This window comes from Miscanthus floridulus, chromosome 3 (assembly GCF_019320115.1).
Source record: "Miscanthus floridulus cultivar M001 chromosome 3, ASM1932011v1, whole genome shotgun sequence".
NCBI classification, from domain to species: Eukaryota; Viridiplantae; Streptophyta; class Magnoliopsida; order Poales; family Poaceae; genus Miscanthus; species Miscanthus floridulus.
The window spans coordinates 27,335,161-27,350,415 of NC_089582.1; the positions used below are offsets into that span (position 1 = coordinate 27,335,161).

The window sequence follows — 15,255 nt, forward strand, 5'->3', positions numbered from 1 at the left end:
TGTTTTTAAATTCTATAAAAAGCAAACGAAGTCCGAAAATCATGAAACTTGTTGAGATGTCGTGATATCATATGTGGAGGCTATGATAAAAATTTCAGAAGATTTCGTGCACGTTGTCACGTACGATGCTTACAAACTCGCGCCACCCGCGCGCCAGCACCATCCGCGCTGCCCGCGCGCCCGCGCTACCCGCACCCTGTCCCCGGCTGCCCCAGGCCGGCCCTACCCCCCGACCGGCCCTGCCCCTAGCCCCGTTCACGACTCCGACGACCTTGACTCTGACCCCGACACCACTCGTCCCTACCCCCGGTGCCCGTCAGGTATGCCTTCTCTCTTGTTGTTATCGTGGTAGTGATAGTTGTAGTAGTATTAGTTGTACTAGTAGTGCCAGTGGTAGTAGTAGTATTAGAAGTAGTGGTAGTAGTAGTACAACTAGTGGTAGTAGTAGTAGTAGAATTAGTGGTAGTAGTAGTAGTAGTGGTAGTAGTAGTAGCAATAGTGGAAGTAGTAGTAGAAGTAGTGGTACTATTTGAATATATTCTTCTGCATGGATTGATATCCAAATTACATGGCTTCTCTTGAGACATATGTGCTTGTCGGCCATCGTGCCGCTGTTTTTTGCAGGTTTTAGAAACCTCACCGTGCAGGGGAGGTTCTGCCGAATTTTTTTAAATGACAGTATTTTGTTCCATTTTTGTAGAGAAGAGCCCGTCGGAGTTGAGTTGGAGTTCCCGTCGCCGTGCCAGTCTGCCTACACCGCGCCGCCTCGCCACTATACCGACCCGCCACGGCCCCGCTAGCCTGACTTCGCCGCCACCCTAGGTATAACCCTCTTTCAGTATCATGGTCATAGATCGCGTAACCTAGTTAGGCGTCTCCCGTTTGAAAGAGATACGGTTGTAGGTATGCAGATCTTTGCATATCTATGACCGTATCTGTTTCGGATTGTCCACGTTTTTTCGACAGCCCGTGGATGTGTACATGGGTTAGTTTCCATGGTCTGCTCCGGTCTGAGACAGAGTTTCGGCATCACCTCCCTGTTGCTCTTCGGATACGCACTCTTCTTTGGCAGGACGTGTATCTGGAGAACAGCGGGGAGGTGCTGCCGAAATTCTATCTTGGACAGGAGTAGAGCATGGAAACTAACCTCATCTACGCATCCGCGGGTGGGATTAGGACCTATCCTCACCTATTAGATAGTAGGAACACCATGTAGATGCAATTGATGGTTATATTACTCGCTGATACATATGTTAGAGGATGGATGACCGTCAGTGGATGTACACGGGCTGGAGAAGTCAGAGTGATTACACCACGGAATGGATGAACAAGACCGATGCTTTCTTGAACAGTGCATTTGGTAAGGCTGCTAAAGGACATTGCCTAGTTTTGTGTCCCTATAGCAAATGTGGAAACAGGAGGAGGGTAAACAAGGTGGAAATGGGTAAACATCTTATGAAGAATGGATTTATGCTGGACTACACCCGGTTGGTCCACCATGGTGAAGCCCATCGTATGAGAGAGGAGGTGGTGAGACCACGGGTGGAGGCTTTTGATGCTAATGCCGGGGTACCAGACATGTTAGATGACTTTCACCAAGGACAATTCGATGAGGGACATGAGAAGGAGGAGATGGAGGCAGCCGCACAGGCGTTCTACGGCATGATGGACTCGGCACAGAAACCCCTTCACGATCGGTCAACGGTGTCTCAATTGGATGCCATTGGACGCTTAATGGGGTTGAAGTCCGAGTTAAACTTGAGTTGACCTGGCTTCGATAAGATGTTGGCCGTGATTGGGACCCTGCATCAGGAGGGCCACATTCTGCCAAAGAGCATGTACGAGTCACAGAAACTCCTTCGAGCACTTAAGATGCCATATGAGCAGATACTGCTTGTCCGAAAGGGTGCGTCCTATTTACGAAAGAACACGAGCATGCAAAGTTCTGTCCAAAGTGTAAATCCTCCAGGTACCTAGAGGTAGACTCTGATGATGGCCTGAAGAGGCAACTTACGATCCCCGTAAAAACCCTACGGTACCTTCCATTCCTACCGAGGATCCAATGGCTATACATGACCGAGGAATCCACGAAATAGATGACATGGCACAAAAATGGCAAACGGTACAATCTTGACAAGATGGTACATCCATCTGATGGTGAAGCTTGGATCTGCTTTAATGACAAACATCATGACAAAGCAGATGAGGCTCATAATGTACGTGTCGTGCTAGCAACAGATGGGTTCAATCCTTCTGGAATGATGGTTGCCCCATACACATGTTGGCCCGTCTTCGTTATCCCCCTTAATCTCTCCCCCCCCCCCCGTTGTCTCCTTTCAACGACATAACATATTCTTGTTGTTGATAATTCCTAGACACCCAGGGAGTAATATGGGTGTGTTCATGGAGCCCATGTTTGATGAATTGGTCCATGCTTGGGACGAAGGGGTATGGACATACGATCGAGCTACAAAGACAACCTTCAAAATGCACGTTTGGTACCACTACTCCCTGCATGACTTCCTGGCGTATGGGATATTCTGCGCCTGGTGTGTTCACGGGAAGTTCCCATGCCCAATATGCAAGGAAGGTGTGAGGTTCATTTGGTTGCAGATGGGTGGCAAGTATTCATCGTTCGACAGACATCGTCAATTCCTACCTCCTGACCATCCATTCAGACAAGACATCAAGAACTTTACGAAAGGTGTCAAAGTGACAAACCCTGCACCGCGAATGATAACTGGTGCCGAGGTTCATGCTCAGATAGATGCTCTCGTGCCTAATGAAGGTGGTTTTGTGGGATATGGTGAGCAACATATGTGGACTCATATCTCGGGCATGACAAGGCTCCCCTATTTTGATGACCTTCTTCTGCCACATAACATTGATGTAATGCACACTGAAAAGAATGACGCCGAGGCACTTTGGGAAACACTCATGGACACTAAAAAGTCTAAGGACAACCCTAAGGCTAGAGTGGACCTGGCAACATTGTGCGATAGACCAAATCAAGAGATGCAGCCTCCTAGTCGTGGTAAGACCTAGAGAAGGCCTAAGGCCGATTTCGTCTTGAAAAAGGACCAAAGGAGGGAAGTACTTGAATGGATCAAGACGCTAATGTTCCCTGATGGGTATGCAGCGAATCTAAAGAGGGGAGTGAACTTAGGCACTCTGCGAGTAAACGGGATGAAGAGTCATGGCTACCACATATGGATTGAGCGGCTTCTTTCAGCGATGGTTTGAGGCTATGTCCCGGAGCATGTTTGGCAAGTGCTGGAAGAGTTGAGCTACTTGTTCTACCAGCTTTGTGCCAAGGAGCTCTCTCGGACCGTCATTGATGACCTAGAAAAAGCGGCACCCGTGTTGCTTTGTAAGTTGGAGAAGATCTTCCCACCCAGCTTCTTCTTGCCGATGCAGCATTTGATTGTGCACCTCCCGTATGAGGCACGGATGGGGGGGGGCGTGTAGAACCGTTGGTGCTATCGAATCGAGAGATGTCTGAAGACTCTTCGCAAAAAATGTAGAAATAAAGCCAAAATTGAGGCTTCCGTTGCAGAGGCATACATTCTAGAGGAGGTGTCAAACTTCACAGAGAAATACTATACTGAGAAACTTCCTAGCATTTATAATCCACCCCCTCGTTACAATGCTGGCGAAAATGAATCGAACCTCAGCCTTTTCCAAGGGCAACTCGGAAGCGCAAGTGCATCGACCACTAAGCAATTGAAAAATGAAGAGTGGCGTAGTATCATGCTACATGTGTTAACCAACCTTGTCGAGGTGCAACCGTTCATTGGGTAAGTTCTGAACGAACTTGTTTCATTTTGCTGTATGTCCTTGTTTCTTCGTCCAACCCCCTTGTTTCTCGTTGGTACAGGGAATTTCTTCGTCAATCCTGGCATGAATCAAGGCAACCTACCCCGCAATAAAATGATACCCTTCTTTCATGGGGTGCGGGACTAGGGAGCCCCGATTTCATTTCTTGGTTCAAACAGAGAGCCCAAACTGATGTGTCTATAAGTGATGAGCTGAGACAGGTTGCAAACGGCTGTGCCGTTAGGGTCAAGTCATTTACCGGTTATGAAGTGAATGGATATCATTTTCACACAACAAGCTATGAGCAGAGTCAGTCCAATCGAAAAACCACAAACAACGGAGTTGTTATGTCTGGCACTGATGGACTCGACTATTATGGAAGAATTGAAGAAATCTATGAACTATCATTCTATGGTTCCAAACCTCTTACTCCTGTCATATTCAAATGCCACTGGTTTCATCCTAGAGTAACTCGACAGACCCCTAAGCTTGGGCTAGTCGAGATTCGACATGATTCCGTCTATCCAGGAAAAGATGTCTACATTGTGGCTCAATAGGCCATCCAGGTTTATTATACGTCATACGCGTGCAAAGACGCCGAGCATCTTAAGGGTTGGTCTATTGTGCACAAGGTATCGCTACACGGTAAACTACATGTCCCAAACGATGAAGATTACAACTTCAACTCAAACACATATGATGGAGAGTTCTATCAAGAAGAGGGACTACAAGGAAGGTTTGACATAGACTTAACCGAAGAGATAGGAATGGAAGTAGACAATGAAAGGGATGATGACGAGGACGCTGGAGATGAGGTGCGAAATCTGAAGGACATACAAATGCTTGAGCGATTATGTTTAGGCAATGACAATGAAGACAACATTCCTCCTTCGGATAGTGTTGATGAGTTGGACAATGTTGATAGTGATGACGAGACCTATGATTCAGCTAATCTCAATCATGAAGATTATTTCTAATACATAGTTACGTCTTGTTTTTCTTTTTTGTTGCAGGTGATTGAACAAAGATGGCGGGCGAACGTCATAGGTCCGTGAACTCGATATACCAAAGACCACGCCCGCTGCAGGAGGAGGCGGAGGGGGTGGCGGAGTGATCGGACAGGAGGAGGAGGACTGCCAGATGCAGGAGGGGGCCGTCTCCTCCCACGTCGCATGAGAAGGAGCCAGAGGAGGAGGTGGCGTCCGTGGACGAGTCGGACGATGAGCTAGTTCGGCAGACGGACGAGGAGGAGGGGTTGCACAAGGACGATGAGCTGGAGGTGGCAGGCACGGGTTCCGCTTCCTCTAAGTCCTCTTCGAGTGTCTAATTGCGAGGTCCCGCGAGCCTTCCACATGTTCCGCTTCCTCACCAACGCCCATTGATTCGCCCCGAAGGGCAAAAGTAAGTAACTTTATATGTTATCACCCCTACTTCATATGATATGATGAAAAAAACTAATATTTTTTCTTAATCACTTGTGTAGGAACTGGGTGGTTGTGTCGGGTGGTAACACATGGCTAGTCAACGGCATCCTGGATCTTCTGTGCAGGCAACACTTCCTCAGCATTGTCACGTATGCATCAAAGACGGAGCCAACCTACTCGTTTGACCACTACACCGTCGCCACCGATGCGGAGTACCCCAACAAGGCGGCGCGGGTGAAGGCAGAGCTTTGGGTAAGTCTCCCTCGCACAACATTGCTCAATACGTCGCATTCATGGACTTTTCTTGAAATAATGAATGGATACATCGCTTTTGTATGCAGACTTATTACAGATGCGAGGAGGGATTTGAGGCCAGGGCGGAGCAGGTGACTACCAAAGCCTATAAAAAACTCGTCTCCGACATGCATCACGAGGGTCGAAGCTTGGAGAGAGGAAAACCAAGAAAGACGCAAGAGAGATGCAGCTGACCTAGGAGCAGTACCTCGAGGTAAATGAAGAACATCAATATTGATTCGTTTTGAGATTAAGTTGGTTTAATTTGATCTTCTTATATGTCCAATACTTGATGACGTGTAGATGATTCCCTGGTGGTGCCAAGCGTATCCTGAGTGCTGGGCGATGATGGTGGACAGGTGGTTCATGGAGGAGTACCTCAAGATGCACAGGGATGTCCGGGACCATCGTTTGCAGATGCAAGGTCCAGCACACCATCAAGGCAGCCGCAGCCTCGCCGGATACAAACAAGCATGGGTACGCGAATTCATTTATCTATTATGACGCTCAGTTCTGCCTGATTTCTAATCATCGTGTTGTCTTTCTTCCAGTCGGTGTCACATAGTGGCCAGGCTTGCTCGGACTTCCAGGCTTGGTGTATGGCCCACAAGGGCAAGGCGATGTCTGATGTTTCCTTCAACCTGGAGGACCCGCCCGAGGCATACACGAACCCGAGCGTCCACTCCCGCATCAGTGAGTACACTGAGGTGGCGAGGTTGCTCCATGGGTCAGACCACGATCCGAGCACAAGGACTTCGATGGAGAGGCCATCATGAGGGCGGGGCAAGGCAAGAAGCATGTATTTATTTGGATGGACTTGAGCACTTATTATTATATATGTGATATATATTGTGATGGATGTGATATGTGCGGATGGATGTGTGGATGGACGAGATATATATGTGATGGATGAGATATATATGTGATGGATGAGATATATATGTGATATATGTTTGTATGAATTTATTGGTCATGATGGAATGTAAAAAAAATTAAAATTACAGTTTTTGGTCACTTTGCCGAGTGTTGCACTCGGTAAAGGACCCCTTTGCCGAGTGCAATGGTCACCGCACTCGGCAAAACTGAAAAAATTGGTGTCCAGACAACCATTTTTCTAGCTTTGCCGAGTGCTGTGACCATGACACTCGGCAAAGAAATTTAAAAAAAATTCAAACTTTGCCGAGTGCCGGATAGAGGGCACACGGCGAAGAATTTTTTTTTAAAAAAAATTCAAACTTTACCGAGTGCCGGACAGAGGACACTCGTCAAAGAAATTTAAAAAAAAAATTTAACCTTTGCCGAATGCCGGACAGAGGGCACTCGGCAAAGAATTTTTTTTTAAAAAAAATTCAAACTTTGCCGAGTGCCGGACAGAGGCCACTCGGCAAAGAAATTTAAAAAAAAATCCAAACTTTGCCGAGTGCCGGACAGAGGGCACTTGGCAAAGAATTTTTTTTAAAAAAAATTCAAACTTTGCCGAGTGCCGGGCAGAGGGCACTCGGCTAAGAAATTTAAAAAAAATCAAACTTTGGAGAGTGCCGGATAGGGGGCACTCGGCAAAGAAATTTTAAAAAAAAAACTTTACTGAGTGCCAAAAGGTTGGCACTCGGCAAAGAAATTTTGTAAAAAAAAATAAAAACTCTTTGCCGAGTGCCTGAAGGGTTGGCACTCGGCAAAGAAATCTTTTTTAAAAAAAATAAAAAATCTTTGTCGAGTGCCTGCCGGGTTGGCACTTGGCAAAGGGACCGTCAACGGGACCGGCGCCGTGACGGTTGCTTTTCTTTGCCGAGTGCCCGATAAAAGACACTCGACAAAGAGGACTTTGCCGATCAATTTTTTGCCGTGTGTTCTTTGTCGAGTGTCGCACTCGGCAAAGACTTTGCCGAATGCAATCTGGCAAAGAACCTGAATCCAGTAGTGCTGTGTGCCATGGACAAATTATCCGGGTATGACAGATAGACCGCATATAAATAAATATGTAACAGTACGCTAAGGTTTCTTTTGATCGCATATATATGAGAAATAGCTGCGGGAAATAGCTGTTGTGGGCTGTGAGCTGTGGGAAAGCTACTGTGGGCTGTGAGCTATAGAAAAGCTGAAAGCTGTTTGGTTAAACAAGTATAAAATATACCTTCTATCTTTATCTCTCTTGAAACAACTATGGAAGAGATTTTTATTCCACCAATGTCAAAAAGCAGAAAGCCAAAAGCCAAAAGCAGTGTCAAACCAGCTTTCAAAAATGTACTATAGAAAAGCAGCCGCTTCTGAAAAAGAAGGCTCCAAAAGTAGTCCCTTTGGTTGGGTTTTTGGCTTTTGGGGTCAAAAACCAAAGTCAAAAGTCCAACCAAACGGACCCATAATCAACCCAAATCCCAGTTAGCTCAGTGCTAGCAATTATAATTGCGTTAGATTTGTCAATTCCTCTCACTACTCCAGTCCGACATCCTACGAAGGGCGGCACTCACCGGTCACCACTTGTACTGTTATACGATCCTGCACAAAAGGTGTCCGATAGGCAATAGCCTACACACATGGCGTGACGAGACCTGCCCTTGTTACTTTTCTCCCATCCGTGCTTCCGAACCTACGTTGCCTCATGCATGAGACGTACCACAAGTCCACAATCCAGCCTGGAGTTGGACCCGCCCTACACTACACGGCTCATCGAAACTTCAATCCGAGGCTGCACACTAATCCGATTCCCAAGATCCGTTCCAACGCAAGCCAAATCAGCTGCTTGAACCCCAGATCCGTCATCTCTGATGCCTATCTACCAGCTGATGAGTCAAAGGACGTGAGAAGCCTAGCCGAGAGCCCCAACTACTCCAGCCTGCCGGAAGCCGCACCGGCGCCGGCAGCCACCGCACGAGCCCCCGCCGTCCCCAACACCTCAAGCGTCCTATCTCCCCTCGCGGACCCCTTCGTTCTCGCCCACAGCTTCGCGGGGAGGTCCAAGCTGCGTCGTTGGGAAGAGGAGTACGTCTCTCTCGCCTCTAACTCCGACCTCAAGCGCTCACCTCCGGGCCCTTCCTTGCCCGACCTCAATGCATCCCGTCGGCGCCCCTAACAAGTTATGTCGCGGCTCCGCTACCCACCGGCATGCACTCCATCGTGGTGCAGGGATATGCCTATTCTTAGGTCCGGGCGCCCCCATTTGGTGCTAGCGGCAAGGGTCGGCACCGCCGTAGGAGGCGTCGGGGCCGCCCTTTGCTAGTCCATGGCCTACCCCTACGTGACGCCGATATCGGGCGTCAGAGGGTTCCGGTGTTCCAGCGTCTCGGGCCGCGGCGCCATATCTCAGCCCCCGACGCTGATGGTTGGAGGAAGATTCTACCGCGCGGTGTGGATACGCAGGCACGCCCGGCTGGCCCCAGGACTCAGGCTCGTCCCGTCCTATCGGCGCTCGTTGGGCACTGCTTCAATCACTACTCGAAACGAATTACTCTGTGGGTGACGAATTTTTCTGTTTGTTTTTTCGGTACGCACAGAAAAATTACAATTATTCTATCGGTTCCAAAATATCCTGACAGAAAAATACGAAAACCCACAGAATAATTGTATGATTTTTCTGTGCGTGACAATACACACACGGAAAAATCAGCACTCACAGAAAAAATGCAATTTATTCTGTCGGTTCTTTAAAAACGCACAGAAAAAATATATGCACGCACAGAAAAAAATATGCATGCATAGGACAAATAAAAAAAACAAAGAAGTCCTAACCCTAACCCGCCGCCCGCCGCCCCCAAACACCCTCGCACGCACGCACTCGTGGACTGGCCTGCTCAGCTCTCCTCACGCACGCACGCACACGTTGCGCCGTCGCCGCAGCTATGCACGCACGCCCGCCCCGCCACCTTCTTCTTCCCCGGCGGGCGGCCGCCCCTCCCCTCCCCCTTCTTCACCCGGCCGGATCCGGCCCTCCCTCTCCCGGATCCGGCCGGTGACCGGGGTGGTGGTGGTGGTGGCCGGCGGCGGGGCGTGGTGGTGGTGGCGGCCCTTCCCTCCCCCTTCTTCTCCCCTACCGACGTCCCTCCCCTCCCCCTTCTTCCTCCCCAGCAGGTGCCCCTCCCCTCTCCCTTCTTCACCCGATCGGATCCGACCATCCCTCTCCTGGATCCAGCCGGTGGCTGCTGTGGTGGTGGTGGTGGCCGGCGACGGGGCGTGGTGGCGGCGGCGGCTCTCCCCTCCACCTTCTTCTCCCCCGCCGACGCCCCTCCCATCCCCCTTCTTCTTCCCCGGTGGGCGCCCCTCCCCTCCCCCTTCTTCTTTCCCGGCGGGTGCCCCTCCCCTCCCCCTTCTTCACCCGGCCGGATCTGGCCGGTTGCTGCGGTGGTGGTGGTGGTGGCCGATGGTGGGGCGTGGTGGTGGCGGCGGCCCTCCCCTCACCCTTCTTCTCCCCTGCTGGCGCCCCTCCCCCTTCTTCTTCCCCGGTGGGCGCCCCTCCCCTCCCCCTTCTTCTTCCCCGGCAGGTGCCCCTCCCCTCCCCCTTCTTCACCCGGCTGGATCCGGCCCTCCCTCTCCTGGATCCGGCCTATGGCTGCGGTGGTGGTGGTGGTGGCCAGCGGCGGTGCGTGGTGGTGGCGGTGGCCCTCCCCTCCCCTTTCTTCTCCTTCACTGGCGCCCCTCCCCCTTCTTCTTCCCCGACAGGTGCCCCTCCCCTCCCCCTTCTTCACCCAGCCGGATCCGTCCCTCCCTCTCTCGGATCTGGCTGGTGGCTGCGGTGGTGGTGGTGGCCGGTGGCGGGGCGTGGTGGTGGCGGTGGCCCTCCCCTCCCCCTTCTGCTCTGATATTTTGATCATGTCTGTGGTTGAGGTTTATTAGAGTTGTATAAGATGAAATTTAATGGGAGAAGTGATGATACCATAACATAGGAGATATCTGCATTCATTGTGATGATCACATCATGCACTACCATCTGATCTCTCTTTAACATTTCATTTTTACTGTAAACTTTTGCCAGTTTTATAGTATCTTGTAAGTCAGCAGTAGTTCTCTAAAGTCTAAATAGTTATTTGTTGGTTGTTGTATTTTTTATATGCAATCTGTGACGCAAATTCCCATTTCCTGAATCACTATGATTATTGCAACAAAAAACATCATCTTTCGGCTAAGATTGCACCGCAAATTTAGTTTTTATTGCATTCAGAGTATGTTTTCTAGTGTAATTTGTTGTAGTCAATGCCATTTGGTATCTGACTTGTAGTCATTCTTTGTGATTGTGTGTCTCGAAACATGGCAGAATACAAGGGGGAACGGATCTTGCAACACTAGTTGCTTACTTATGAATTTTCAGTTACTATATGCCCGTTTACATGTTTTGATTGTTCTAATGATCACGACTGAAAAAACTGATGATTATTTTTTCTTAGCTAGTTAGCCAGCTAGGTGTAATTTGTTTTCTGAATATAGTCTTTTGTTTTTTCTTAGCTAGCTAGCCAGCTAGTGTAATTTGTTTTCTGAATACAGTCTTACTATTATTATTGGAGTTCACTTGATTGGCCTTTCTACTAGTGGCATCTTGACTGAAAACTGATGTGAATGGATTAGTAGCATACTTAATAATGAAGTAGTTGATAAGTAGAGTTTAGAAATTTCCTTGGTGTTTATTTTTTCATTCAGATTGCCATATTTAGAAATTAGTAGCTCAGGTTGTTCACATCTTGTAACCTTGTATGTGCATCAGGTATGTGCATCACAACGAGCTCTGACCAGATCCGCGACATGGCAGCCCTTCTTCTCCATGCCGCCTCCTCCATCGGGCCCTTTGCCGGTGACGAGCTCCCATCAGGTATGTGCATCCCATTCTCCCCCATTCTTGTTGTGCGAAACAGAGTTGTATGCAGTTGTAAATAGCTGCTCAAATATCAAATTGTGCCTCTTTTTCTAGTAGTTGTTCAAGCAAACTGGATGTAAATACAAGCAAGGGAGATCCGTGAGATTTTATAATTGTAGTATGTATGTGCTTCTTGATGTGATTAAAGAATCGGTGCAGAGAAAATCAGTGATTAAATAATTTATGCTTCTTGCTATGATTTTTTCCATTGCCTGAATGTCAATTAGCTCTATCATTCAGCACCAGTCTACAACTCTGCATAGTGTGATGCTATTTAGAATAACATATGGGCGTTGGTGTCAGCACTTAGTATTTGTTGAAAATTAAACTGTGTTCAGTAGTATACGCAACACAAAGAAAATTAAATCTGTTAAATCTGTGTTCAGTACCCTTTATTCAGAAGTTGTGGAACATATGCAGTAAGGAGCAACGATTTTGTAATTAGGTGAACGTTCTTAAGATTTTGTATTCTATGTGTTTGTCTATGTAGTCAGGAGTCTATTTTTTTGCTTTCTACCTTAGGAATTTAGTAAGGTTTGCAGTTTGACATCTAGAAGTTAGCTGCCAAGTTACTACCTGGAACAAAGTTGTGCTTACTACCTGATGTATGCCAAGTTGATATTATCTTGCTTATTGTGCTTTATTTGCAATTCAATAGGAGCAGCAATGAAAGAGCTAAGAGCTGCTCATTTTCAATGGTCGCAACATCGATCTGGTTATCAGCATAGTAGTGCAATAGTTATTAGTAGTGAAATTCATGAACTGCTGAGATGAGATGATAATGCTTTTGAATGTATTGATGCCGGAACATTTGGACATCATCTACATATAGCCTGGATGCTATATATGAATGTGCTGAACATTTGGACTCCATCTTTATATGTTGTGATAAAATTACTGTATGGACAGCCCATATTTTAATATGTTGTTCCTACTATTTCCAAATAATTATTATATCAAATTTGCTGCATGGATAAGTGTATATTATTATGTTGGTGGTCTGTTAACACCTGACAGAAAAATACAATTTTTTCTATGCGTTCACCTAACCCGACAGAAAAATACAATTTTTTTTCCTGTGAGTGCACCTCTTCAACTATGACGGGACAACACTTACAGAAAAATGATTTTTTTGTCGAGTTTTTCTTTTTTCTGTGAGGAATTATGCACAGAAATATTATTTTTAATCTGACCGAACACAATTTTTTTGTGCATGTAACACCCACAGAAAAATTATTTCTGACGACAAACACATAAAACAATTGAATTTTTATGTCATTATATTTCCGTGTGTATTTTTCTGAGGGTACACCGTCAGAAAAATATTTTTCTAACGGTATTCGTATTTTTGCTGTTTGTTTTCGCACACACAGAAGAATGCAAGTTTCTAGCAGTGAATATGCTGCATTGTGAATACAAGATTTGTAGTTTCTAGATCTTTCGGTTGTCCCAGAATTTTACATTTGTCGAACGGAGAAACAGCAACAGCCAGCTGAGCAATTTGTGATTCTATTATTTTATTAAAGCTATGCTGGTTCTAAATGGCAGAAGCAATGCTATCCATTCTATTATTTATGTTCTCTAAAATTTTATCATTGGTAGCTACCTTTCTAGATAATCCCTCCATCAGTTTGGATTGGCCAGCAATTAATTCTCTCATGGGTGGTTCATTGAAATTATTAAAATTATTACATTGATAATTACCTTGGTAGTTCGGTCTCTGTTTCTGGTTCCATCATTGATTCTGCTGAGGACAAAAGTAGTTGTTGTTGTTGACAAAGTTTACATCCTCATGGGTTTTAGAGCAGTTACTCCCTTAATGCCCAGTGTTTCCACATACTTCACATGTCATGAAAGAATCATGAATATGCATGACTTCTTGCTTCTCATTGGCTTGATCTTCAAGCTTCTTTATCAGCAGGTCCATCTTGGCAGATAGCATATCTACCTCCTTGAGTTGATGCATACCTCCACTCCTCTTGCGGGTTTGAACACGTTCTTCATTCCGACCTTGATTGGAGGCCATCTTCTCCACAAGAACTGTTGCAGCTGGTATGGTGAGTGACAGGAATGCACTCCAGCAGCAGCATCCATAGTCTCATGGGTACTGTTGGTCAACCCATGGTAGAAAGTCTGCATGAGTATCCAATTCTCCATCCCGTGATGAGGACATTCCGCAATATAATCTTGAAAGCGTTCCCATGCCTCAGGGACAAATTCATCATATTGTTGCTGAAAGTTTGAAATTCTCCCACGCAGAGCATTGGTCTTGTCTGTGGGAAAGAACTTTGCTAGAAAGGCAGTGGAGCAGTTATCCCATGTAGTATTTATATCTTTGTTGGCGTAGAACCATTGCTTTGCCTTTCCCAAGAGTGAGAATGGGAAGATGTGAAGTAATATGGCATCTTGGGTTACTCCTTTGATGGTGAAAGTGCTACAAATTTCTAGGAAGTGTTGGAGATATGCACTCGTGTCTTCATGTGCCTTTCCATAAAACTAGTTTGCTTGCACCATGTTGATGAGAGTTGGCTTGAGCTGGAATCCATTGTCTCCAACATTGACTGTTGGTCCAGTACGGATGTTGGCCATAGTTGGAGCAGAGAAATCACGGAGAGTCCTATTAGCCATGGCTTCAAATTCTGGTGTTACGCTTTGCCTTATATAGTTGTCTTCTGACTTTAAAGCTGGAACTTTCTCGAGTTTAGCTCTAGTTATTTCTGATTAATGCTTCTGGACCTTCAATGTAGTTTGTCGGAAGGTCAAAACCGGTCATACATTAGCCTGCATAAGATACACAAGTATACAAAACAAGGGTAAGCCTGTTTGAGCAGAGGTCAATGGTTATCTTCGATCACATCAATAAGTATAAGTTTATCAATACTTCCTTTTCTTAGCTACCTTTCCCAACGATGGTGCCAAAAATGCTTGTTGACATTTCTTAACGTCACAACTAAGAACAGAGTTTTAAATCTTTTCCCTAGCAACATCGCCAAAAATGCTTATTGGTATTTATTAACGTGTCACTTGTTTTTAAATATCCACCTATTATAAACCTATATCTCCTCAGTTTACTAGGTTGTCATCCCTAATGATGATATCAGAGATACTTGTTGGTATTACATAGCATTACTACTAGAATAATACCAAGCAGCTCTTTACTAATTATGTGACTAGGAAAAATAAATAAATATACGAATGAAAAGGATCTACAAGCGCACATATAATATATCATTGTAGCATTTTACCCGAGAGTATTCTAGGTATTGTTATTTATATTTTTACCACAGGGAAGGTCTAGTATGGACATGTATTGATAACTTATACTATTGAAGGAGAAGTAAACCATAACCAATATTCTACTCATAACAGGGGTAAGTCATAGGATAATATATATATATATATATATATATATATATATATATATGATAAGTATTGATTAATGATAAATCACTCACAGTACTTCTTTCTATGGCATTAGCATGGTCAGGTAGAATATTACAGGAATAATTCCTAAGTCATTCTTAATTATAAGTCAAAGCATAAATTGATTAGTGCAATTATACCTAGTAATCATTGCTAAGATCATCGTCATATCTACACATAAGGGATATTACTAAGGAAGATTAAGAATAGAGCTTGCTCTATCTTCGTAAACGAACCCTACGTACGCCTATATTCGGAGAGTGGACTACAAAGGACTCAACGGTAGTGTCACGTCCACGATCTATTACATGACCCAGAATATAGGGTGTATCCGTAGGTAAACAACGTATAAGCATCATGCTTACACAATGTCGACCACCCACCCATAGATCCTTAGAGTGAGCGCTATACGAACTTATGCATGAACATAATGATAATCTAACTATACTAAGCATATAATCA

General features: G+C 45.8%; 3 non-coding genes and 1 pseudogene across 3 annotated transcripts; all 4 read left to right on the forward strand.

The window, feature by feature from the left end:
• The first annotated feature begins 10,381 nt into the window (after positions 1 to 10,381).
• LOC136547718 (small nucleolar RNA Z195/SNORD33/SNORD32 family) lies at positions 10,382 to 10,462 on the forward strand (annotated as a pseudogene).
• A 111-nt stretch (positions 10,463 to 10,573) lies between these two features.
• On the forward strand, positions 10,574 to 10,655 carry LOC136547719 (small nucleolar RNA Z196/R39/R59 family). The gene has a single exon (XR_010781681.1). It is a non-coding gene; the product is annotated as a small nucleolar RNA Z196/R39/R59 family (small nucleolar RNA).
• A 58-nt stretch (positions 10,656 to 10,713) lies between these two features.
• On the forward strand, positions 10,714 to 10,853 carry LOC136547787 (small nucleolar RNA F1/F2/snoR5a). Its single transcript, XR_010781740.1, has one exon. It is a non-coding gene; the product is annotated as a small nucleolar RNA F1/F2/snoR5a (small nucleolar RNA).
• A 2,672-nt stretch (positions 10,854 to 13,525) lies between these two features.
• On the forward strand, positions 13,526 to 13,634 carry LOC136547646 (small nucleolar RNA R71). Its single transcript, XR_010781610.1, has one exon. It is a non-coding gene; the product is annotated as a small nucleolar RNA R71 (small nucleolar RNA).
• Positions 13,635 to 15,255: the final 1,621 nt, after the last annotated feature.